Below are 26,445 nucleotides of genomic sequence, written 5' to 3' on the forward strand. Positions count from 1 at the left end.
ATATTAAAATGTATTGCATTTAATCAAAAAATACTTTGCCTCGAGAAAAGACAGTAACATGTTAAGACCTTCCGCGCTGGTCGGATCCCGGCTTTGGGCCGATTGAGCGCAAGCTTATATATATATATTGTGTTGTTCCAAATATAAGATGACCCCCTGATTTAGTCAGTAGATTGTTCAGATAACATTGCTAATTTTTTCCTGACCGATACTCAAACGATCCAGTCGGGCCTGTAGGTCTTTGCGCTTTCTACCAACTTCAGAGTCCTCAAACAGGAGCTCGCTCACATTTGCCTCATCCAGTAAACTCAACATGTCAATAGACAGGAGCTCAGCAGTCTGCTTCCGCATGAAAAGGGAGATCATCAAGGGCAGTTGGTCAGCCATTCGCTGCACCACAATCTGAAAGAAAATCAGGTACTAAGCACTGCAGTCCATTCAGTCTCTGAACAAAGCTTCATATTTGTAACTGAAAACTATGAAGATTTACCTCATAATATCCCTGTAGTATGTCACTGTACTTGCTTTTTTGGTGAAAGATAGGTAACTGCTCTTCTGAAAACGTCACTTTGGTATCTGAAAACATCTCTTCAGGATTCTCTTCAGGAATCTCTTTTAAGGCCTTAAAGTGGATGGGATCTTGAGTGTAGACCATGTTTTCCATTTCAAACTGCTCTAAGATCCTCTGCTCTGCCTTCTCTTGCTGGTTTGACTGAATGTTGTGAATTTTGTCCTGTAGAATCAAGTGATGTACAGAGGAAGCTTGATTAAAAATGGATGATTGCTTAGTTTTGTTTACCACTAATAAGGAGCAATATTTACCGTAGTGATATCCAGAAGAACAGGGTATTTCTGGAAACATTGATTTACTACTTTAGTAAACTGCTCGATGATGATGTCTTCAAGAAAAATACAAAAATCAAGATGACTAATAGCCACAATGTCTCACAATTCAGATGTGCTAAAACTACAAAAACATTCCCGGGTGTTATTCAGTTGTAATCTCATCTTTTGGTTTTATAATGAAAAATGTCCCCAGTTTGCAGAAAGACCTTTAGCATGGAGTGATGGTACCTTTGACGGTGTTGAGTAAGTCCATGGCAGGTTCTTTAAGTGTGGCCACATTCTTTTGCAGAACCACCTCAAACATGTTGTAGTTGCAGAAGCCAAGCAGTTCCCTCCCTCTGTAATTCTGGATAGTTGATATCATCTCTTTTGTCGAATTTTTAACTTGTTTGGGAACAAGGCAGATTTGTTTTGAAATTATTTGACTTTTTCATTTGAAGAGCACAAACATCAATTAAAGCCAATTAGTCAATTAAAGCATACGTATTTATATTTCTTAAATAAAAAAAAAAATACTAACAAGTTTTCTTTGTGTCGTTAAGATGATCATTCCACTTCTTATATTCAGCCCGAAGTTGGACAAACAAATTGCCCTCAATGATCAGCTCTCCTGATGATAAGGACTTGATTTGATTATTGAATCTTGTTAAAGTCTGTGAGAACAAAAATAACATTTGTTACCTAAAATGTTACATCACATAATAACATTAATCAAAGAGAAATACAATATAAACTGACATAAATTGTTTCTTTTGGCAACACTAGAGGATTTAGTATAGTCAGTATTTTAATAATTTATTATAGCCATTACGGTTACACAATTATTGGGAGAAATGTAATTTAGCATTAAATGGCTGTGTCTCACAAAATTTGGTACACATCAGTTGCTTGGACCCCAAATAATAATTTTAAGAAGCAAGGAAATGAAATTAAGATTAAATTGTTACTTCAGTGAGGAATAGTTTGGCCCCCTTAGGATCCTGTGGTGGTCCAGCCTCACACTCTTTGAGCTCATTCCTCAGGTCCCACATCTGCTTTTTTATCTGCTCATTGAGGTGTGGCAGAGTTTTCTGACAAAAATGAGTAAAAAAAAAAAATCACACAATGCATTTGGAACACACTATGTTCAATAGATATAGTAATAGAAAAATATGAACAGAGCATTAGTCTCAACACCAATGAGCTGCCTAATTTCCATTTTTACCATTTGGGCCTTGTTCATGCTGCTAATGAGGTGTATGAAATACTATTTGATTTTTAAATCAAATTTGGGCTGTTAACGCAATTAATGCAGCATCTGTTAATTTTTGTCATCCTTTAGCAATCTCAACAATATTTTTATTTATTTATTTTTGTTTTGTTGCGGCAAACACATTTGACAGTGTTCATTCGACTACAATGGCTGCTAATTATGTGGCTGACTCCAGCAGCATCCAGGGTAAAACCTGCATAAACCATGTCTATATCAATAGGAATCCACAGAATCAAGAATTTCATGTGAAAGTGAAAGATTTTCTCATGTAAATATCGGAATCGGTTCAAATTGGATACATGATTCGCCGCGTTGACCAATAGAAAGCTGCATGTTTTGAAAGTTACTTCTGTGAGCTGTGCTTTAGGCCTATACATTACAATATAGTAGCTAGTCTACTTATAGTTAACTCTTTCCCCACCAGCGTTTTTTTTATTTGCCAGCCACCGCCAGCATTTTAGATCATTTTCACAAAACTTTCATGGCCCCCAGAATATTTTGTTGTATGACTATCTGAAAAAGCAATCCAGTCATTTTAAGCCAAAGTGGGGGTCAACCTTGAACAAATTGCAACAGAAGCAAACTCAACTGATTTTGTATCCTCAATATGTCCTGAGTAAGGGGAAAAAAAGCCCAGAAGAATCCCCTTAGGGGAAAGTTTCGAAAAAGACCCAAATATAGCCTATTCATACACCTATTCATTCTTTTTCTTACGTGAATAGGGTAACACATTTTACCTTTAGATATCACCATGAAAATTACTGAGTTGATTACTTACATCAAGACAAACAAAAAATGTATTACAAGTTTTTTTAAATTGTTTGTTAACATGGTCAAACGGTGCATAGTCTAATTACGTATGTGCTAATTTGCATAAATACCACAACAGATCTAAACATTGGGTAAAGCCAGGTGAAAATGTCTTGTTGAATCTTGTTGACATATAATAGTAAAGTACTTAATGTTAAGGCCATTAACATTAAGTATTTTACTGTTATATGTCAACAACATTCAACAAGACATTTTCAAACTCGCTGCCTGAGACCACAGACGTGTTGTCGGTTCGAATCAGTACATGTTGCCGCTCCAGTTTCGACCGAAAGGCTTGTAGGGCTAAGGACACCACTCCATTATTCAAACGGTTTATGTGCCACCTTCTCTGAGACTGTGACTCTGACCACAGGCCTGAGGCAGGTACACCCAGGCACACTGCTCCCCAGCCTGAAGTTGACGCGTCCGTCGAGACTAGCGCTGCGTCACTATACCCAAAGGAACTCCTGGGCTGAACCTGTCTACGGTCTCAGAGTGCTGACGCAACTGTGAGTGACCGTAATGCGCTTGTGGCCTGAAGACCACGCCCTCGGCGGAACTCGAGTTTTCAGCCAAAACTGCAGCGGCCGCATATGCAGCAGACCCAGATGGCACACTGAAGAAGCCGCCGCCATCAGTCCCAGAAGCCTCTGAAATTCCCTCAGTGAAACAGACCTGCCCGGTCTGAAACGGCGCAGAGTCGATGAAATTGCCTCTATGCGCTCTTGAGAGAGATGGGCTCGCATCGCCATCGAGTCCAAACATACTCCCAGATATGTTATAGTCTGACTCTGTAAAAACACGCTCTTCTGCATATTCACACACAGTCCCAGCGTATCCAAATGGCGAAGCAGTGTTTCCCCGTGACTGATTAGCACATCTTTTGACTGGGCTAAAATCAGCCAATTGTCCAGATAATTCAAGATGCGCATTCCGCTCGATCTGAGGGGAGAAAGTGCTGCGTCCACACTCTTTGAAAAGGTGCGGGTGGCCAGGGCCAGGCCGAATGGAAGCACTGAATACTGATAAGCCATGCCTTCGAAAGCAAATCTCAGGAAGCGCCTGTGGCACGTCGCTATTTGAATGTGAAAGTACGCGTCTTTTAGATCCACTGAGGCGAACCAGTCCCCGGGACGTATCTGTGTCAAGATCTGTTTCAGTGTTGTCATTCTGAACGCGCGCTTGTGAAGTGCTCAGTTGATGGGTCTCAGGTCCAGAATAGGACGGAGTCCTCCATCCTTCTTTGGCACCACGAAGTAGCGGCTGTAAAACCCGCTTTCCTGCTCGCTCGGAGGGACACGCTCTAGCGCTCCTTTCTCGAGCAGACTGAGAACTTCCTGTCTCAGAACGGGAAGGTTTTGGGGCAAAGCCAGTGACGGGACCATGCCATTGAAGCGGGGAGGTCTGCGTTTGAACTGGAGAGAATATCCGTGCTGAATTATTCCCAGTATCCACGGTGAAACGCCCGGGATAGCCCTCCACGTGTCCAGGAAGTGACACAGCGGACGCGTTAGCTCTACGGCCACCGTAAGCACTAATGGCGTGTTTTGACCGTCCACGCAAGGCTAGAAGCACTGGCGGGAGGGCGGCTCGTGGTGGGCATTGTGTGGTGTTGGCACTCTGGCGCCCTCGAGAGGCCATTATAATCATGGGTTGTGGCTCTGCGCTGCTCTGAGAAAGGGCGAGTGACACAGTGTTGGGTGCAAGAGGAAGAAAAAGCTCTTTTTGTGAATGGAACTCACACAAACAGCATTTAAACACACATAGCAATCGTCGCCCATAGGAACATGGGGGACATGATGCATTTGAACATGACGCTTGGGGGCGGGGCCTCCAGCGAGCTCTCTCTTCCTCTTTATCGGTCCGTCGGGAAGGCGGCTTGGTAGCCGAGGATGGCTCTCTCGTGGCGCGGGCTCCTCTTCTGACCCTGACGTTTCCTTCCAGGCCCTGACCACTGCTTGTTTCGGTCGGAACGAGTGTCCGGTTCAGGGCGGGGCGCCACGGCGGGCTGTCTAGCCGGTCCTTGAGCCTGGCGAGAAGCAGAAGAAGAGCGGGACCTCGCAGATGATGCCTGGAGTGAGCGACGAGGCATCACGTGGCTCATCGCCTTGGTGCGATTCTGCGTCTCGGAGAAACGCTCCGTGACCGACTCCACAGCGTCACCAAAGAGGCCGGAGGGAGTGACTGGAACATTTAAGAGCGTCTTGCGGTCCGCGTCCTTCAGGTCAGCTAGGGTAAGCCATAGGTGCCTGTTAAGGACGACCATGAACTCCACTGGAACGGCCGATGGCTTAAGCAGAGCGCTTAGTAGCCATCAGTGCGAGATCAGTTGCCGCGCGCAGATCCCTGATGACGTCAGCGTCAGCTGCACCGCCGTCGAGGGATTGAAGCAGTTTTCCCTGGAACACCTGGAGTATTGCCATGGCGTGAAGAGCAGAAGCTGCCTCCCCTGCAGAAGCATAGGCTTTGTCTGCCTGGTGGGCCGTGAACCCTGAGTGGCAGAGTGGGTGCGCACCGATTGGGGTGCAGCCCACGACTTCACCACGTGCTCGTTCACGTCTGGAAAGAAGCTATCGTCTTCGGTGGAAGCTATCGTCCGCGAAGTTGACAGCGTCGAACTCGTCTTCGGGCAGGGGAGGGCCCACCAGCGGCTCGCTGGCGGCATTGGGCCTCATCCCCGCTGTTGCCCGAGCCACTTCTCTTCTGGCTCTGAGGGCGAGCACTGGCAGCTTGGCGCAGTGGGCGCACGTGTCGTCCGTGAGTGCCGCCTCGGCATGGGCGAGGCCCAAGCAGGTGACACAGAACTGGTGAAGGTCGGGCGGGTCAATGGGACCCACACAAATCTGGCATGTAGCAGCCATCAGATACGGAGAGGAAAAACAGGGGTGAGTAGTCCTCTATTGCAACTTCCACGATGACTTAGATAAGACTTCTAGGTGAAGAAAGAGATTCTGGGGTAATTTTTGCGCCCATGCAATTTATACTGCCCGCGTTAGCCCATAAGATTTCAGCGAAAGTGGAGAAGGGAGGAGTTCCCATATACGTCATAGCTGACGTAATGTTGAGTTACCGCCTTGAAAGGGAACTAAAGGTTAAATTTTTTACCCTATTCATGTGAGAAAAAGAATGAATAGGCGTATGAATAGGCTATATTTGGGTCTTTTTTGAAACTTTCCCCTAAGGGGATTCTTCGGGGCTTTTTTCCCCCTTACTCAGGACATATTGAGGATACAAAATCAGTTGAGTTTGATTCTGTTGCAGTTTGTTCAACCTTTTTTCATAAAATGACTGGACTAATTATACATGCAAAAATCATACATTGGTGCATCTCTAGTAGAATTTTTTTTTAAGCAGAGGTTCGTTCTTTTTTTAGATATTATAAAAATTCTACTAGAGATGCACCAATGTAGGATTTTTTTATCAATTCACAGCCATCGGCATATCGGCTATAGCATGAAAAATGCCGATTTAACAAACCGGTTTATTAATTAACTGCGTGAAGGCACTGAGCTGTATAGGCTAATATCTGTAATTCAACGTTTTTCTTTGGGTAAAATAATGAAATACTTGCCAAAACAAAATAAAATCATGTGTTTCTGGAACATTTTCAGTGACGGGCAAAATGTGAGGTAAATTAATATTTAAGTCTTTAAGTTAGGAAACTCATCTCTCCTCAGTCATTCTCCATTCAGCATTCAAACAGCGCATCACGTTCAGTTACGGTGAATCACTCCAAGATCAATGTTTCCATTATTATACTTTAATTTGTAGATAAAGGTCTATGGTTTTGCATAAATTTACTTTATCTTGCTGGAGATTGTTGCTGTTTCTTAGTCATGTAATCTTTCTACCGTACCGGGTGTCTGTTAGATCACAACGCTGGAGTAGAGAGCACTAATAATGGTTCTTCACGGTTAACTTTTTTAACTTCACAGTAACAGAAATGTAACTGTTAAAAGAAAAGGCTTTCCTTTTTTCCTCTTTCCTTTTTGCTTTGTACTTTTCAATGCAGAGAGCTGCGCGCTGTGACTCCATGTCGCTTAAAGCGCATCATTCTGCACGTGGAATGCGCATAAGTACTTTGCCGCTCTAAATTGGAGCCTTTCATATTAATACTTTTGCGCAATACAAGATTATTAACAGGTAAGTAAAAAAAAAGAAAGAAAAGAAATTACGGTTTTATCAAAACCTACAACTTGGATAAGCAATGCTTTTATCGCTTGTTTCTTCTTCGCTTGTGTTTTGATCTGATTCTGTGTAGCCTACTCTTTCAGAATATGTGTAATAGCACTCCCTACTAGACTTGTAGTCAAGACCGCCTAAACCGAGACCAAGACACTACCAAGACCAGAGGGTATCGAGACCAAGACAAGACCAAGACCAAGACCAAGACAGACCAAGTCAAGACCAAGACCAAGTCGAGACCAAGACCGAGACCAAGTCGAGACCGGAGGGGAAAAAAACAGACTAGTGTTGAAGCTAAGCAATAACTTGTATGAATTCAAGAACAGCAGCATAGGGTTCAGCCGCAGTTTACATTCAATGCATATTAGATGGTATTACTTCAACTACACAGGCAGAACAATACAGAGACAGACCATGTCATGTGTGTGACTGTGAGCTCACTGTAAATGTTTTTGCAGATTGGATGAGATCAACTATGTGTAGCAATTGCATGACGGCTGTTACTGCACTATTAGAGGATTGAGACTCCCTTAACTTTTGTGTAGGCCTACTGTTGAGGACTGACATGACTGGTACTGACTGGTTCATCTGACAAAACATCAAACACCTCCAACACCATCTTGCTCCTCCAACAACTGTCTAAAGAATGAGAAATATGTAACCAACTGAAATTATAATTAATGTGTAGATGAAAACGTATAACATCAAATTAAAGATACACAATCATAAACTTAGATTAGGCCTAATGTTTAGTCAACACAACGGAGATATGCAGATGATATTTAAAAGACCATTTATTTAGTCTAACACCAACAACACAACATACACACACACACAGATATCAAAGACACAAATTCATCTAAGCAAATGCCTGCCTATCTCTGCCGATTTCGGAGTCTTAGACTCCAAATGAACCCATTCTGCAACTTTTAAATACTTAATTACATTTTTAAAAACGAAATTATAGGCTTAAGTGCGGGATCCGAAAGTTGGTCGTTTTGTCGCTATAGTTACACACACACACACACCGTTGGCGGTGCGCTCAAAGTCATCTGTCAGTTGTGTAGTTGTGCAGTTACCCAAAATGAATGACTCCTGAATGAAGTTAAAACCCATTATGTTACTGATATGTGTTTTTTAAACCAAGTGATCAAAGTGCTCATTGCCGCTGCGATCAGTGGCCGCATACAGTGTTTTCTCGTGTGGCTCGAGCACACGCCGCACTGTCAGCACTCGGACGCGCGCTTCAATCCGTTCCGTTGCGGATAATAATGTTGCATTATCGAACGTTGTGTCGTCGTGGATATTGTAGTATTGTATTGCTAAATCCCCCGACCACTATGTTGGTCTGAGACAGCGAGACCTAGACAAGACCGAGAGGTCCGAGACCTAGACAAGACCAAGACCAAAGACCGTCAAGGCCGTGACAAGACCGAGACCACGTAAAAGTGGTCTCGAGACATACATCACTACTCCCTACTGTATAACAGTGAAAACATGGGGTGTCGAAAAATTCCTCAATGGCAGGAAAAGAGTTGATATTTGTAAATAATTTATTTGTTTGTTTGTTTTTTTCTTTCTAGTGTGAAAAAGAATAAGAGCCAGTGAAACTTACTGTGGGCACATATAACTCATTGAATCATATAAAACAGATTGAAAAGTGAACTTGAAGTGTATTCTTTCACAAAAATATCAGATCTGTAATTGCTTGCCTTATTCATCTATCATGAGTTTGTATCCCTGCTACAACCCTACACAAGGGTTCCTAAAATCTACCATACAGAGTTTAGCTCAAACCCTCATCAAACTCACCTACCTGTAACTCTGAAGACCTTTATTAGCTTGTTCAGGTGTCTTCGATTAGAGCTGGTGCTAAACTTTGCAGGGCAGTGGCCCTCCAGGGCTGCATTTGAGGAACCCTGCCCTACACTATGATAATTTAGTTATTTACTATTTTTCTTCTTGGTTGTATATTTAGTAGGGCTGGGTATCGATTCAGATGTTACAATTCGATTTGATTTTGATTTGCAAGCTCTCAATTCGATTCTATTTTGATTCTCAATTCGATTTTCGATTTTGATTCTAAATTCAATTTCAATTCGACTCAATGAATATATATTTAATACAAATCCTTTATAAAAAAAAAAGAAAAAAAGAAAAGTGAACATAAGTTTACAAGTGGTTAATTAATAAAAAGAAATTAAGAGCTACAAACCTGTATATTAAACTCTTTTTATTTTAGGTACACTTGGGTACATTAAAACAGAATCATAATTATTTACCCGTGCCCTTCCTTTCTAACAGGTAGGACATATGCAGAAATTGAATAAAGTTATCAAACAGTCTGTGCTGCATTAATTATAAATTATATATAGACTAATCCTTATTAAAGTTACAAAAGTTCTTTAGTCAAGAGCAGTGAGTGTTTTTCTCTGTTCCCTTTGTTCTTTGATTAACTTAAACAACAGAGATATTATGGCGCTTTTCCACTGCATGGTACGGCTCGGTACGGTTTGACTCGCTTCGCTTTTCCACTGCGTGGTACGACCATAGACTGTAAAAAAATAGGTACGACTCGACTCGCTTTAGCTCGGTTGCTTTTCCACTTTGAAGCGGTACTAACTGCAGTGGAAAAGCAACCGAGCTAAAGCGAGTCGAGTCGTACCTATTTTTTTAAATGAGGAATTTTTAAAAGTGAAAGTAACCTAGGTAACGTTATAGATCCTGGGAGGGCGTGGCGCGTGGGCACAAATAAACTGATGTGGATTTTAAATTATTTTGTGTTCCTAAAAATATGCATATATTTTTACGTTTGCATGTGGTTGGAGACCACTGCTATATAGCCTACTATAACTTATAACTATTCAAATATAATGTAAGCAAATTTAAAAGTACATTATCTAGGTAAGCCTTATAAAACTATTATGTCAGTGGCTAGTAGGCCGACTCTTCTTCCTCAGTTGTTTTTTTTACACGTAGCATATAAGTGATTGTATTAGTGCCCCTGCATGCTGTTGGCTGTTCATATTGCTTTATTAGACTTTTTTTAGTGCCGACGGCCCTCGGTTGGACAGCCGTTCTGGACTTTTCCAGAACGCACAGATTGTCAGTCCGTCCCTGCACATTAGCGCAGTTTTGGCTAAATTGTGGAGAAAAAGGTCCATTGTCAATATTGTAATGTAGGCCTAAAGCACAGCTCACAGAAGTAACTTTCAAAACATGCAGCTTTCTATTGGTCAACGCGGCGAATCATGTATCCAATTTGAACCGATTCCGATATTTACATGAGAAAATCTTTCACTTTCAAATGAAATTCTTGATTCTGTGGATTCCTATTGATATAGACATGGTTTATGCAGGGTTTACCCTGGATGCTGCTGGAGTCAGCCACACAATTAGCAGCCATTGTAGTCGAATGAACACTGTCAAATGTGTTTGCCGCAACAAAACAAAAATAAATAAATAAAAATATTGTTGAGAATGCCATTACCTCCTTTTAAAGCAGTGAATTCCTATTTCAAAATGAAGTTTGTATCCCTGACCATTAGTAACTTACTTTGATGTGATCAACGAGATGCTGAGTCAGTTTGGCGGCAAGACATTTAATAGTCGCTTTATCTTCTTTCAAGAGGTCTCTGTAGAAAAATAAAAGACACTTTTTGAAAAGTTGGTATGCTATATAGCTTGATAACCTGGTATTTCAAAAACTCATAACTGCTTTGGCCAAGGTGAACATTACTAACATTAGCTAACAAACTAAAATTATTAAAAGTATAGGATACCATTTGCTGAATGTGCTAACTTCAGTTCAGAAATACTATGCTAGAAAACTGGTTGGAATAGGGAAAAAAGTAGCCTTATCCAGGGTTCGAATTATGATTTCATCTTTGTGGGGGTCTCTTTAAAAAAAGAAGAAAAAAGTAGCCTATGAGCAGGCGCGGTAGCTTAATAATGTAATATAAAAATATAAAAATTTGTAAATATAATACAAATTTAATAAAAAAGCGTTGGTAACACAATTCAATTTAAATAGTACATTTGGTTTGTCGTTTTAAGGGTTCAGTAGTAGAACATTTGTCAAACGCGTCAGAGGTTATAGGTTCGAATCCGCACTCCTATAAGTTTTTTTTTTCCATCAAATCCGATTATGTTTATAAGTGGTTCTATATCAGGCAGAGACACGTTTGTGTGCATTTTGTTTTGTAATTTTACTGGAACGAATAGAGAGTCTCCACAACGGATTGAAGCGCGCCCGAGTGAAGACTGTGCTCGAGCCACAAACACAGTATCCACGCCAATGATCGCAGCGGCACTTTTATCACTTGATTTAAGCATAAGGATGTACCGTAGTGTGATGACGATCCGAGATCCCGCGAGATCCATGTGTTTGGCATCTTGTCCTATCTTTTAAGTCATGCTACAGTAGTCTGAAGGAAAAAGTGCTTTATTTGTAATTTAAAATAATGGTGCTGATGATTTTTAGAGACCCCCACAGGTGTATGATTTTACTGCTTTCATGGGAGCTCATCCTCTCTCTATGGGAGCTCAGCTCCCATTGGCTCCCACGTAATTCGAACCATGGCCTTATCTAAACAGTTCAAATCAAGTCCCATTGACATACATTTTAGAGAACAAAATGTTAAATACTGGTTAAAAGGTGAAATATTCTTTTCAAATTCTAACCTGAAACAGTCATGCTTTTGGAAGAAATCTCTCTCTATTTGTGTTGCCTGCTCCAGAGGAATTTTCTCATTGATCTGCTGTTGTCCTCTACACTTCACAATGATGTAACCTTTGCGGAGAGGAATCACTTTGTTGTGGACAATGGCCAGAATGTCCTTCTCTGTTCCCCTGTCTATGAGATCTGGCTTGGTCAAAATGGCTGTGAAAAAAAAAAAAAGATGCACATTTGCTTACAGAAGTGCTTTAAACTATTTGTTGATAGATGATGTGTGGATCATCTTACCAACAGTTCTTTTGCCTTCAGGATCTACTTTTTGTGCCATTTGTAATGCTTCTGTTGTTGCAATGTCAATGTTACAAGGGACCACCACCATGTTTATAGTCTCTTGCTTCCCAATAAATTTCATTATCAGACGTTTGATCTACAAGACATGAAGAAATAGTTTAAAAACTGAACTGAACTAAGGTTCTGCATGTGGCACGCAAGACAATAATAAATCAGATTATACTTTCCACCTGGTCGTCAATATCATCTGGTTGTCCTTTTACTGGGACTCGGGCAATTCCAGGTAGATCAATCAGTGTGAGGTCACACACATCTGGTGACATGACCTCTAAAGTGATGAGGTCATCACATATTCCTACCCCTTTTCCTGCCAGCTCATCCTGGGCTGTAGAACAGACATACCGCATAATTAAATCAATTCATTCAACAATGCAAATCAATGCATTCAAACTGTAGAGCAGCCAAAGGATGACAAAAAACACCTGATGCTACGTTAATTGCGTTAAATATTTTAACCCGTTAAACTGAAAAAATTTATTGCATGTGTTCAATTTTGACAGTCCTAAAGGATTATATACAGGGGTGCACAAAAGTGGTGCGCAGGTGCGCGGCGAAAATAAAAAATGTGCTGGGTAAATCAGTTCAGACCGCTCATTTGCGCACAGACATGGTTGACAGCTGTTAATAAACAAACACCGTTTTAGATCGACACTGTAATACTGTATAAGATATCCATTTGAACTGAATACATAAATCTGCAGATTTCAGAGAAAAATGCGAAACTGTGACATTCACTGACTCGCTTCATTTATCAGTGCTAAATCCATGGATAAAACTGGAACTGAAGTACGTATTTCCTGCCAAAATAAAAGCTTGCTGATATAAGGTCTGAAAATTGTGGGAATTCTAATATATAAAAGTAAAAATCAAAAAAATCAAAATGTAAATATTCGCATTGTATTTTTTAAGTGTATTATAAAATAAGTGTATTTTTATTGAATAATAAAAATAAAAAATAGTATTATCACACTTAATTTATTATTTTGTCTATTTTATAACAAAAACACTAAATAAAATGCAGTAATACTATTATTAATTATTTGTATTATTAATTATTTTACTTTTAATAATTATTTTTATAGTTTTATTTAATGGGTCACACTATGTGCAATGTGAGCACCAACCCGAATCTCTAGGTGCTCTTGTGAGAACCAGACGGATAAACTTATGTGCACCCCTGATTTTACTGTATATGAATTTAAAAAAGATCAATATTTCATATCACCTCTGGGGCCATCTCCTTATTTCAGTTTCCTGTCTAATCTCTCTCTTCTATGTTGTTGGTTCATTGATATTCAATGTATTATAGCATACTAAGCAGAAATGCACATTTAAAAAGTACTAGTACCTATTAAGATCTTTGGTCTAAAAAGTTACTAGTAACTAAAAAATAAGTACTAATTCTAATTTTTCTTAAGTATAATTAAATTCTAGACACTATTGGAATAAGTACTAGTTATACTAGAAATAGTACTGTTAATAAATAAGAACTAGTAGCCTATCTAATTAATATGTAGTATCTTTAAAAAGGTACTAGTACCTAAAGAATAAGCACTAGTAGCTAATGAATAAGTAGCTAATGGAAAATACTGTCTAAAAATAACATAAAGCATAAAAGCATAACACTAGCATAAAAATAGATACATTAATAGGTATATTATAGTATTTTTTACATGCTTTAAACAAAACAGATTCCAGGCATTTTTCCTAACCTGCTTCAATGTACTTTCCAACTAATGATGAATCCACAAATTCGGTTTTCTTATCACGGTAAGATAGAACAGCCTTCCAGCTGACTCCACCTGTCACCTTCTTCAGCCTCAGTGCTCTACTGGACATCTGGTGACAATTCCTATAGCAAACAGTTAGCAATTACAGTTAATTAATACCAAAACTGGTACTGACAAAAGATATCACTCTTATTATTTGTATTCAATTTTGAATATATATGAATATTGATATAAGAAAAGGAGAGTAAAACCAGCTCTCACCACTTCCTCTTGGTAATTCAATCCCAGAAATTGCTTCCAACACAGAGCTTTTCCCAGAACTCTGATCTCCAATCACTGCAATAGTCGGTAATGCCAAGTCCTTGTGAATGCCAACTGACCGCAGAGTGTCGATCAGATCAATGTATGGACGAATTTTCTCTTCTAAAAGATTGTGAACTGCTCCCTTCATTTTTTGGCTGTAAATATAAAAATGTACATTTTATTTCTAAAATCCCACTGATTGCACTGTATTTTTTTTATATTTTTTTTTAAATGTATTTAGCCTAGTATTTTTACTTTGATTTGCTATAGCCTAATTAAACTACCGTAAAACTTCAAATAATAGCCCGGGCTTTTATTTTCCCAAATCGCCGAACTGCACTGGCTTGTATTTGAGACAGGCGTCTATATGAGACAGCCCAGCTAGCAAAAAGTCACCTATTAGATGTTGAATAGACGTAAATCTTTAATGTCTAATTACGACTTTTCAACGTTGAAAATAGGTCGATCTTCAACATCTTGATGGAATATGTAAAACTCTTTAAATTTATTTGAGATAATAATGAACATGATTTGCTTTTCTCCGTTATTTTAGCATGTATAACAGACTTATCCTGTCTTAGATTATCATTTGAAAACATGTGGTATCTTAGATGATCAGTCGAAAACACGTAGTCAAACAGTCCGGGCGAAACTACTTAGTTGAAACCACGTCTTTAAAATTCGAACACATTAGTGTAGGCTACATATTGTCTCAAATCGTCGTTAATGTAGGCTATTTAGCCTATACTTCACCCTGTGCTGCAATATACATTCAGTTTTACATTCATTAACAGAAATCAGCTGCTTGAATGAAAATTGCTGATGTTATCGGATTTTCAGGTGATATTCTCAATTCATTCAGTCAGGGCCGTTTCTAGGCATAGGCAAGGCGGTCGCCTAGGGCGCAAACAGCTGGGAGGCGCCAGTGAGAACCCGCACCACACCAAGAGATTTTTTTCTCGCCCAAGCGAGTGGAAGAAAAATCCTTCTTTTTTTTACATTTCCGATAATGGAGCGTATATTTGCACTAAGTGCCTGTCTTTTTAGCAAAAAGACGCTCACCACTAAATATCTACAGTGGCATAGGTCGTAAGGCGTGAGGTGCTTGAAAGTAGCTTTTGATGCGTTTGACCCGAGTTCGAATCCGCCTTTTGCCGAACTCGCTCTTCTCCCTGATGTAAAATTTATAATCTAACATAAAGGTCTCTAGCGTTATATTTTGTCAACGAACTAAAATCGAAATCGTGATATGGCTTTGTGCCTTTATAAAACAGCACAAGACTTTAATTAAGTAGCCTATATAGGCATTCTGTTTGTGCTGCGTGATTTAAAGAAAAGTGCGCACTTTGCTCATGTGATCTGGTGTTTTTCTCCAAAATAAAAACTCAAGGGTTTATTTCTTGCAAGTGAAGAAATTAGGACAAAAGTATTGTAATGTTCCTATACTATAGTGTAATGTAAAATATACTTTTGAAATATTCATTTTAATTTATACATTACATATTATTGGCTATATGGATTTTACGTCATGAATACTTATATAAATCATAAACACCAGTGATAATGTAATGTAGCCTGAGACTCTATATCATAACTAATAAGATGTTTGAGCCCTCTTTAGTGTCCAGGTACAAGTCAATGGTTTTTCTTTGTTCAATGTGCACAGTTCATAGGTTGAAGCTCTTCATTTTGAGCTCTCAAAGTGCACCAGATTGATGCATTAATTTAACCTTAAAATGTAAACAATTTTCTTGCGGGGAGCATGCCCCCGAAACCCCCTAGGTCCACCCAACATAGTTTCACAAAATCATATGGGAGAGAACGATCATTTATTAACTTTACTCCAGCATAGTGCTACAAAGTCCTTTTTAAGTGAGTAAAACTGTTAATGCCAAATTACAACCGGGGGGGGGGGGGATCTCAATAGGAATCTCGCCTATAGGGTACCAAAAAGGCTAGAAACGGCCCTGCATTCAGTTAACGGACGCTCTGAGGTAAAGTGAATTCAGACTGCAGACTACGCAACGATTGTATTTAATTGTACAGTACAACCATAACATAGTACAGACATTATCTTAATTCCATAATATCCTGAACTATATTGCTGGCCATAAACTGACAAAGTGCGCGTCCGGTGTGCGATACCTCGAGTTCCCTGCTGAAAAAAACAATAGAAACCATTACAGAATTGCTAATGGTTTTAATGGTTGTATTGGAAACTGTATTGGGTTTGATGGAAACCGTAATGGTTCTAGTGGGTCTCTATTGGTAATTTGTTTTCTTCTATTGGTGGCATGTTTTGTCTATCTGTCTGTATTGGTTTTAATGGAAACTGTAATGGTCCTAGTATGTCTCTATTGGTAATTTGCTTTTTTCTATTGGTGGCATGTTTTTTCTATTGGATACCATTAAGGACCAATAGAACACCTTTGGCAACTTATAGGTTACATGTTGGTATCTACTGGACACCAATATGAACCATTAAGTCTCCAACAAATTTAGTGTTTTCTTTGGTTGGATGATATTAATATTTACTTTGTTTGTCACTGATTTCCTGGACTGTTCATGTTTAAGTGAAAACTTTCACAGTAGAACTGAAATTCTACTTTCTCACAACTGTTTTTAAACACTCTGTTAAAAAGATACTTGGATCGAGGTACAACCTCTTGCCCAAACAATTTATTTATCAACTGCAGTAAATCATGTAACTGGCAGCCAGTTATTTTATGCTTTGCTGCATGGCTCATAATCATGCGCATTGCCTCAGCTTTTGTGGTAGTTCCTGTGGCAGTCAAAGCAGTGTCCATGTCAGGCTGTAGGTCAATCACTGACAGTGGATCAGGAGTGTTCTGCTTCATGCTGCCTGTCCTATGGTCTATCTCAGACTCTGACTCTGTTCCACTGCATGCATGTCTTTAAAAAAGCAACATCTCTGTTTAAGGTATGGTTGTGTGTCTGCTCATACACATATTCACATAGGTATATATATCACAAATAATGTATTTTATAATATTGAAATGTATCTTTGAACACTAGGCAGTTTAACAACAGTATATGTAGCACACTGCTACAAGCTATTCAAAATGCTTTTCTTAAAGGTTTTAAATAACCTTTTAAAAATAGGCTCTACAAAAAATAAAATGACAAAGAAATATGAAACTTATGACCACTGTCTCATCTGTTTCACTGTAATACTTTTATTTAACAGGTATATGTTGTGTGAAGACTTTTATATTGATATCCAATGAGAATTCGTCTCATTTTCTCTGGGTTTTTATTTATTTCTCTAACTTTATTCTTCAATAAATATGTCAGACTTTGCTGGATCACCTCTGCCGTATGTAGGCTACTAAAGTTTTTCTTTTTCTTTTTTAATAATCAAATTTATTCAAATAATCGAGACAATCCTACTGTATAATAAGCTCGATAGCCTAACGTTACCCGTTACATTGGCTGTTTGGCTCTCTTCCTTGTCAACATCAACACCTGGCCTCCCTGCTGAAAAATCCAGCTAAAACCAGCCTAAGCTGTTTGGCTGGTCTAAGCTGGTTTAAGATGGAAGTAACTGGCTTTAGTTGGTCTCCCAGCCTGGCACATATGATCAACCAGGACAATTTGGTGGTCAGCTGGTTTTAGCTGGTCTCCCAGCCTGGCCAAGCTGATGAACATCTTACACCGGTATACAGTATATATACAGTATATATACAGTATATATATATATATATATATATATATATATATATATATATACACATATATACATATATATATATATATATATATATATATATATGTGTATATATGTGTATATATGTGTATATATATATACATATATATACACATATATACACATATATATATATATATATATATATATATATATATATATATATATATATACACATATATACATATATATATATATATATATATATATATATATATATATATATATACAATGAGTTTAAAATTCATGATTTAATATTAATAGTATTTTAAATGATGTTATATGTTTTAATTCTAGATGTTTATTTAAGTGCTGCGTGACTTTTAAGTGTTTTAATGCGCGTGCGCGTGAACATTCGAGTCGCATGTCGCATTCAAACCATAGTTCAAACACTGGAGCGAGGCGAGCGCGCTGCGCGAGAGCAGATGGAAACGGGGAAACGTCATCAACTGACAAACAGCAAAACTCGCGTCTCTCGCTGTTGTTTCCACTGCTTTCAGGTGAGTTTAGTCAACAAATTCACACAAATAATACATACAAACGTCCCTGACACCTTTATTACGTGTAATTGACACGCTTCTGTTGAATATTTACTTTATAGAAATGGTTTTGTGTCTTCAAAAAAGTCCGTTAGCATCTCAACCGTTTTCAGAAGAGGTAAGTTAAAGGCCTAATTTATGTTAAGGCTAACTATAGACTGGAGCTCTTGTTTATGAAAATTTGGGGTTTTAACCTCATCTTTGTGTAGATAACAATTTTTGATAGTTTTGTTTTGCTGGTAATTTGTCAATGGGTGATTGGAAGTAAGCTAATTTATTTAACCTGAAAGAATGTACTGTACTGTTAATCAGTGACGTCACTTACAAATAGTGATAAAAAATGTGATTTCAGGAGCATCAGAAAAAAAAACCTCTACAACAAAGGGTGAATTATTGATTAATCATGATACTAATTTCATATGCATTTATTTCACAATACATTAAGAATTATATATACAATTCTTTCTCTTTTCTGCATTTCACCTCTGCTCTAGCTTGTAAATGTTCTATTGTAAATCCTATGTAACATTGTTGGCTCTGTGACAAATTGCATGTTATGTTCTATCTAGATCATCATGCTGAAGGCCTGCTGCACCTCCGTCCAAGAAAATCTCCACAGCTATGAACCATATGACTAGTAAGCAAAACCACCTCAAACAACTCAAATGAACTACTGTTCAAAAGTCTGGGATCTGTAAGATTTATGCTTTTGAAAGAAGTCTCACATTTTAAAATCATTAACCCCATGTCAGATTGTCCTTGAGAAGCCTGTAGGCTAAATAATCAGCTAAATAATAGGCGACAAATATAATGTTATAATGGTCGTAGTTATAATAATTAATTTAACTATTATGATAACAGGATATCATGGTCATTGGTATATTTTATTTTATTTCTCTAGGTCTGTTTTGAATTATGTTGGCTAATGAGACTGACACCATACTGTCCAACTCAGGGGTATTTATTTTGTATGTATTTTTTACTGATAAATACTGAAATTCTTTTTACTTTTAAATGCTAAATGTGGTTCAGGCACGCAAGTTATTTTTCACAGATATCTGGCCAGCTGTGACTCATACTCTTAGCCTTAGCCATCAAAAATGTTTGAATTTATATCCCCAATGCAATATCAGGGGGTAAAGATACCATTAGAGTTCTTAAACTTATGGCTATGCTCTTGTTATCAGATGAGACATAATCCCTAGCGTTTGGCCCTGTGATTCTTCAGGACAAGACCTTGATGCCATCTACACTCAGTAGATGAAGAAGGTGAGTTTCACAATAGCTGCCACTATCACAAATCAAGAGACCAAACACAACAGGCTTTCATCCATATGAACACACCCATACAGATGTGGCCTTTAAAAAATCGCGTCTCAGAGAGAAGAATGCTGGAGCACTTCCGAAATTCTGCGGGATCCTGCAGAAGGGTGGATTAGGTGTTGGACGCAGGAATAACTAAAACCTGTAGATGGCAGTCGTGTTTCATGTAGGCCATACTAGGCGCGTTTCCATTACAGATTTGCGCAAAACTTTTGTGATTTTTTTAAAATATCGATAAAAAACTATTGCGAAATGACGGTGTTTCCATTAACCGATGTTATGCGACTACAGCGTCATTTTTTCCTCTCACGATAAGTCATTCCAAAAAATTAATAGCAAGGAAAGACCCTTACTTACACATTTGACGTGTTTCTCATTCATTTCTGCTCTGATAACTGAGTCTTATAACACAATAATTCGCGAAGACCTTTGAAGAGACCGAGCATTTGCGCAATATCATTAACTAGTTTATCTAATTTTACATTTAGTTCCTTTTTGCATCTGAACGTTTTTAATAGCTTTAACATGGTTGTAATGCGTTTTTCTGCATTACTGTACAGTAATTTTTTATATTGTCATGTTTCCCTTTACATGGTATGAAACACAAATTAACCCATATTAATTTGACTTTTGGTTCGATTTTTTTGACCGTTTTCAGTGGTTATGAGGAGCAATATGAGAGAGAAATTTGGTAATCATCATCAACTTTTATTCAAGACACAGAGGTCCATAGAGACAACACAGTACAGATATATACATAAGTACAAAACAATACAAGACATTTAAGAATGATGCAGATGAGGCATCATTAAAACATATACAGGCTTCGGGTCCAATGTTTCCAAAAGCAAGATGTGTACCTTGTGTCACTCTTAGAAACATCAACTATGGACACAATGATCATTGTCTGACCCAACAAAAAAACATTATAATATTCATTTTATTTTATTTTGTTTGGGGAACTTTCATTCAAAAAGGCTGAAACGAATCACTTCAAATCATGAGGTAGCCCTACAGATAAAGCTGATCCGTCAGTTTGACTGGATGAGCTGTCAATTTTCCTTCATGATTTATTTTCAGACATCATGAGAATAACGTTATACTTGGTATTTTAACCTGACATGTTATAACAAGAATATCTATGGCAAGAGCTCTTTTCAGTCGCTGCTTTCTTTTCCTCGTGATCATTTTCTTTTTTTTTCCTTTGCAATCCGCTGTAAGAGTATGAAAAAGGACAACATATGCTGCACATTTGTGGTCTGTTCTCCCGAATTTCATTTACGATATATTCCTCGGAGCTTGGAGAGTATTCACTTAAACACAGTTTATGTCTTAAGTTTAAGCTTGTTGAATAATATGTCAAAAGAAATGCAATGGTCTGGATTATTTAGAGCCTTTTTCTATGACAGCAGACACATGAGATAATGCCTGAAGTGAGTCAGTGAAGGAGAAGATCAAGATCTGGAGGAGGACATACAGTTTCGACTTCGGGAGAAAGACAAAGATGGCAGATCTTTCTGCCCCAAAGATCTCCAGGGCAGATTCAGCAATCATTATAAAGGTGAGTTCAGTGTTTCCATGCTTCAGTGACACTGTTTAATAAAGGAGGTACATTATGTGTTATTTACAGTGATGATTTTACTTGTTTTATTATTATAAGGTAATATTAAAGGTTAAAAATGACCCACGGTAATAGACCTGCACGATATTGCAATATTTCATTTTTCTGCAATATATAATGCAATATTTCAATAAAAACTATTTCATCAAATGACTTAAATAGCTCTATTTGGAAATAATTAATCATTCTAGAATGATTGGTGTGATTTTGTAGGGGTTTGCATCTGCATAGAAAATAATAAATTGCAAGCATAGGTAAAAAAATGTAACAAAGATGTGAAATAAACTTTGCCTCATATATTCCAGGTAAGTCTAATTTAGGTACAGAAATTGAGTAAACAACTGTAAAATAACACGGCATAGTCTTTACATAGCCTGGCTTCACAGAGGCCTATACTGCAATGTCACTACCACAGGGTATGAATGATAAAACAATATGTTTTCAGGCCTTTAATGCATCACATAATATGCGTGTTTATTATGTCAGGTTGTGTGTGTCTAACATCTGTTTTATGAGGACACATTTTGGGGACATCATAAGAACATGTTCCTGATGTTTAACTTGACTAGAGAATCTCAGTGTGTTGTGTTAGTTTGACAGAATCCTGGTCTATGAGGACACCGTTTTACGGGGACACACATATGGAATATTAGGAGGATCGATCCTGATAACCCATAATTCACAGCTCATTGTTGCTAATACCAATATCGAAAACTATTTGTGCTTGTTAGATTAAATATAATCATTGAAGAAGTTGGTAAAAATTAGTAACCTCTGTTGAAATTGGTTTTCAATAAGTATACTAAAATTAGTATTTATTTGTCTTTTTTATATATTTTTTATTTGCTCTTCTTTCTTTTTTTACAGATGATAACTGAAAATAATCAGATGAAACCTGAACAAGATACAGCAACTCTAAAGGTATCTAAGAAGTTAATGTAATAATTGAGTTATTCCTTAAAGAATAGAACAGATTTCAGTGTTCCTCAGAAACAGATTATTTGCCACAGTTATCAGTCACTGAATTAGGATTGTGTGTGTAAATCAGTAAGTCACAATCACCTACTGTACATCTAGCACAGGCGCAATGTCTCGTATCACTCTCATACATACACACACTTGAACTCAGGGTGCCATCCAAATGTATCCAGTTACCAGTGTCCCAGTAAAACGGTGTCCTCATAGACCAGGATTCTGTCAAACTAACACAACACACTGATAATACAGTTGATAATTCCGCGAATAACTGCAATTGCAGATTTCGAACAGAGATGGCGACAAAGAGGAAAAACTAGGGCTGCACGATTAATCAAAATGAAACAACACGCGATTTAGCAAAGGCTGCAATAATTTTATGTGCAGCGAGTCAGTGCAGTTCAGTTCCTGCTGAAGAAACATTTCTGTTTTCTGTGTAAATTATGGTTTCATATTAACTCAGCATTTAGCTACAACATAGTTAGCTATATGACATTTTCTTAAATAGTTTATATTTTGCAAATATTGTACACTGGACCAAATTCTTAATAAATAAAAGCATTTTTTTTTATATAATATTTCTTCTTGCTTGACTTCATTTATATATGTGACCTTAAAGTAATCCAAAATTAACCAGATTACATTACTTTCATATTGTGGTAGTTGGATTATGTTACTGAATACTTTTTTTAAAAGTAATTTGTAACTAACGGAATACATTTTTAAAGTAACTCTGCCGAGCCTGCCTGCTACCTGTTGGTGCCAAGTAATCAGTAAAACCAATATAATGGTCGACCTCTACTTTTAAATTAGCTAAAATGGTCTTATTCTGCATATTAATGTTTTTTTTTTTTTTTTAAGGATCTAGGACATGGAGTCATGATACCCACAGAAAAATGGGTATCAAAGTATGCCCAAAGATGTTGGATGAATACATTTAAATATATAATGTATGGATAATCTTATGTACTGGTAATGTGGTTTAAGAGGTACATTGTCCTAATGAATTCTCCTTCTTTTTGCAGGTCTAATCAGTCAGCCCCAGTGAAGCCACACAATGTAAAATAATAACTGAATCAAATAATAAAAATGTAATATTAATGTTTTGTGTCAGATGTTTATTTCCAGCTGGGTTGAGTAAAAAAGCAGGTCTTAATACTATAATTTTTATTTCAGGTGCAAGTTCTTCATTCTTTGCTAAACAAAACCTGAGCTGTAAGCTATTGAAAAGTTGGTGTGAAGTTTATATCAATTGTGTATAATAATAGTAGTTATCATTCAAATTAATTTATTAAAAACATAATTAATGTCCTAATTATTAACAGCTAAAAGCATTAAACCTACAAATCTTAACCAATACAAAACTGTAATGGAAACCATTAAATGTGCACATCAAGACCAATACAAATTTGTAATGAAACCATCAGAACCAATACAAAACTGTAATGGAAACCATTAAATATGTGCAATTCAAGACCAATACAAATTTGTAATGAAACCATCAGAACCAATACAAAACTGTAATGGAAACCATTAAATATGTGCAATTCAAGACCAATACAAATTTGTAATGAAACCATCAGAACCAATACAAAACTGTAATGGAAACCATTAAAATTCAGACCAATACAAATTTGTAATGGAAACCCTTAAAACCAATAAATCCTAATGGAATATGGCCCAAAACACACTACGTAATGGACTCCACTTTGTAATGGTTAACGGCTGATGGTTTGTAATGGTTTTGTAGTGGAAACCATTAGCAATTCTGTAATGGTTTCTATTGTTTTTTTCAGCAGGGTTGTCATAGACGCGGCGCTGCGCTTCTCGTCCGGTGTGCTGAAGAAGTCCCTTTATTATTGGCAGCATAAAAAAACGAAACGATGTGTCAGCCATGGGCTGAACAATACAAGTTACCGGTAATATCCATCGAGCCTATAAACTAACTTACTTGCCAGAAACACATCAACAAGAAAGAATGAAGGCTATACCCTGTAAAACAACTGCAATGTGATACAAAAGGACCCTATTCATCACTATCATCATCATCACCACCACCACCGCGATCCTCAACTACAAGTTCATTGGCGAATTCCTCCTCCTCGTCGCTCTCCTTCTTCACTTCTCCCTCTCCGGTGTTGTACCGACTCCCCGGACAAATCGCACTCCCCTTCGCGTGCACGCAAAAGCGAGTTTAAATGCACTTCCTTATATCCGTTTATCGATCGATTTTTCACACATCAAGCACCCAGATCCTGCATGGAATCTTTGTCTACACTTAAATAAATTAACAGAAAGTGAACTAGTGTGGATAAAAGATGCAAAAAACAAACACAAACAAACAAACAAAAACAAAAAACATGGCAGATCGATTCAAACTATAAACTTCGACGGGTGAGGAATAAAGCTACCAGCTATCAAAACAAAACTGGGGAGTCAGATTTCGGTACAGCACCCGCAACTCTGCCTGCCTTGCTTGCGCTAACAGCTCCCGCCCAGATGCGCATGGCTCTCTTGAACTCATAGAACTGGCTTAAACAGACGATCTAACGGTTTTAGAAGATTAAATAAAACTCGAAACTACAAAACCGACCGGGCCTCTATTTGAGACCGGCCTTTATTTATCCAAACCTGTAGCCACACCAGGCGTGTAAAAGAGACAGGCGTCTTTATTTGAAGTTTTACGGGTATGTGTATAAATAATCATTTGTTATTTTACTACAGCGCACATAGCCTACTAAAAATAAACTAGGCATATAAAAGCATTTAAAATATGTATCTCAAAGGTTATTGACGAGATAAACGTACATTATATACTAACCTGTCATTATCGTAATGAGCACTTCCGTTTGAAAAAATATACATAACGTTACCTTGTCTTGAAACAAAAAAGATTTTAATGCCTCTCAAATATGTTAGTTTTAATCCAAAGTGTTTGTGGCGATGGTAAATAGAAACCATGCAATTTATAGGCTAGGGCATCACACCCCCTTGACAAGAACGAAAATAAAAGTAGCCTACATCAAACACGAGGAGTTTTGAGAGTTTCTGGAAAAATACCAGGGGGTGTTGTGGGGATGGGCGGCTGCCTTGTATTTTTATAAGACAGTGAAAAAAGCACATGGTCAAGCAGATAAGAGTGAGACATAATGGAAACTGTAATGGTAACACATACCCTGAACTCTCGGTTGATTAAACCAAACCTTTGCTTAATCGAGGTAGCCTACTCTGGTTCCAAAACGCGTCTGTGAGTAAGTCAAACTTGGAGTACGTTCATAGTTCATACTTAACACCATAGACTGTGGTTAACACACAAGACATTCTCAGAGCGACGAATCGACGAGTCACAATGGAAAAGGGCGCTAAGAAAAAGTGCGCCATACTACCAGAGATACTACTTCTTTCTTCTTCTTTTGTTAAATGCTGATTTACATAATTGCATATCGCCACCTATTTGGTGTTTGAGCAATAATTTTTCAATCATAGGCTATGTCAAAACATAGGCTATGTCACAACCTGCTTTCTGGGAAAAAAACCCCAGGACAACTAATTTTGTTATTTTTAAGGGGTCAAAGATCCAGACAGATTCTGTTGGTTAGCCTATCTGTTAAGCCTTGTTTATACTTTCGCCTGGCTCCGCAGCGCGAGTCTCCGAAGACTGCGCGCGCACCTCCCCAAACGGACGAGGCGTTCATACTTGACGCGCTCGCCGTTGTACTGTTCTTTGAAACGACAGGGGGCGACTCGAGTAATTGTCCTCTAGTCTAAACCATCAGGAATCAGCGGTGAGAAGAAGAAATCTATATACACGTGACAATGTTTATTTTAGTACACCACCACCAATACCACACTACAAAAAGAATTGTGTAAAACCCAGTAAACCCTGAGATTATTACTCATGACAATAAAACAAAATATATGGATATGAGAATGTGTATAGGCTACAACATAACTAAATTAACGATCTCTTACATATTTTCTAATTTCACTAAACATTTTATTAAGTTTCGTGAACATTTTTATTAAAGGAACACTATGTATCTTTTCAACCTTCATAATATATTTCCAAGACCCTTGTGATGGTACATCGACTTACAATAGGTTG

General features: G+C 37.9%; 1 long non-coding RNA gene and 1 pseudogene across 2 annotated transcripts; one reads left to right on the top strand and one right to left on the bottom strand.

Annotated features, from left to right (window-relative positions):
• LOC311070493 (interferon-induced GTP-binding protein Mx2-like) lies at positions 1-25,287 on the bottom strand (annotated as a pseudogene). The gene is made up of 14 exons (XR_014609530.1): positions 25,162-25,287; positions 14,114-14,310; positions 13,835-13,974; positions 12,293-12,447; positions 12,060-12,198; positions 11,777-11,975; positions 10,650-10,728; positions 1,794-1,916; positions 1,367-1,499; positions 1,075-1,230; positions 823-899; positions 491-733; positions 164-402; positions 1-64 (listed from the first exon to the last, which is right to left on the bottom strand). The product of XR_014609530.1 is annotated as an interferon-induced GTP-binding protein Mx2-like (transcript).
• Positions 18,401-21,203, top strand: LOC311070495. The gene is made up of 6 exons (XR_014603675.1): positions 18,401-18,539; positions 18,774-18,806; positions 18,991-19,058; positions 19,323-19,378; positions 19,609-19,690; positions 21,154-21,203. It is a non-coding gene; the product is annotated as an uncharacterized lncRNA (long non-coding RNA).
• Positions 25,288-26,445: the final 1,158 nt, after the last annotated feature.

The sequence above is a fragment of the Abramis brama genome (genome assembly GCF_963993115.1).
Source record: "Abramis brama genome assembly, chromosome: 20".
Taxonomy (NCBI): Eukaryota; Metazoa; Chordata; class Actinopteri; order Cypriniformes; family Leuciscidae; genus Abramis; species Abramis brama.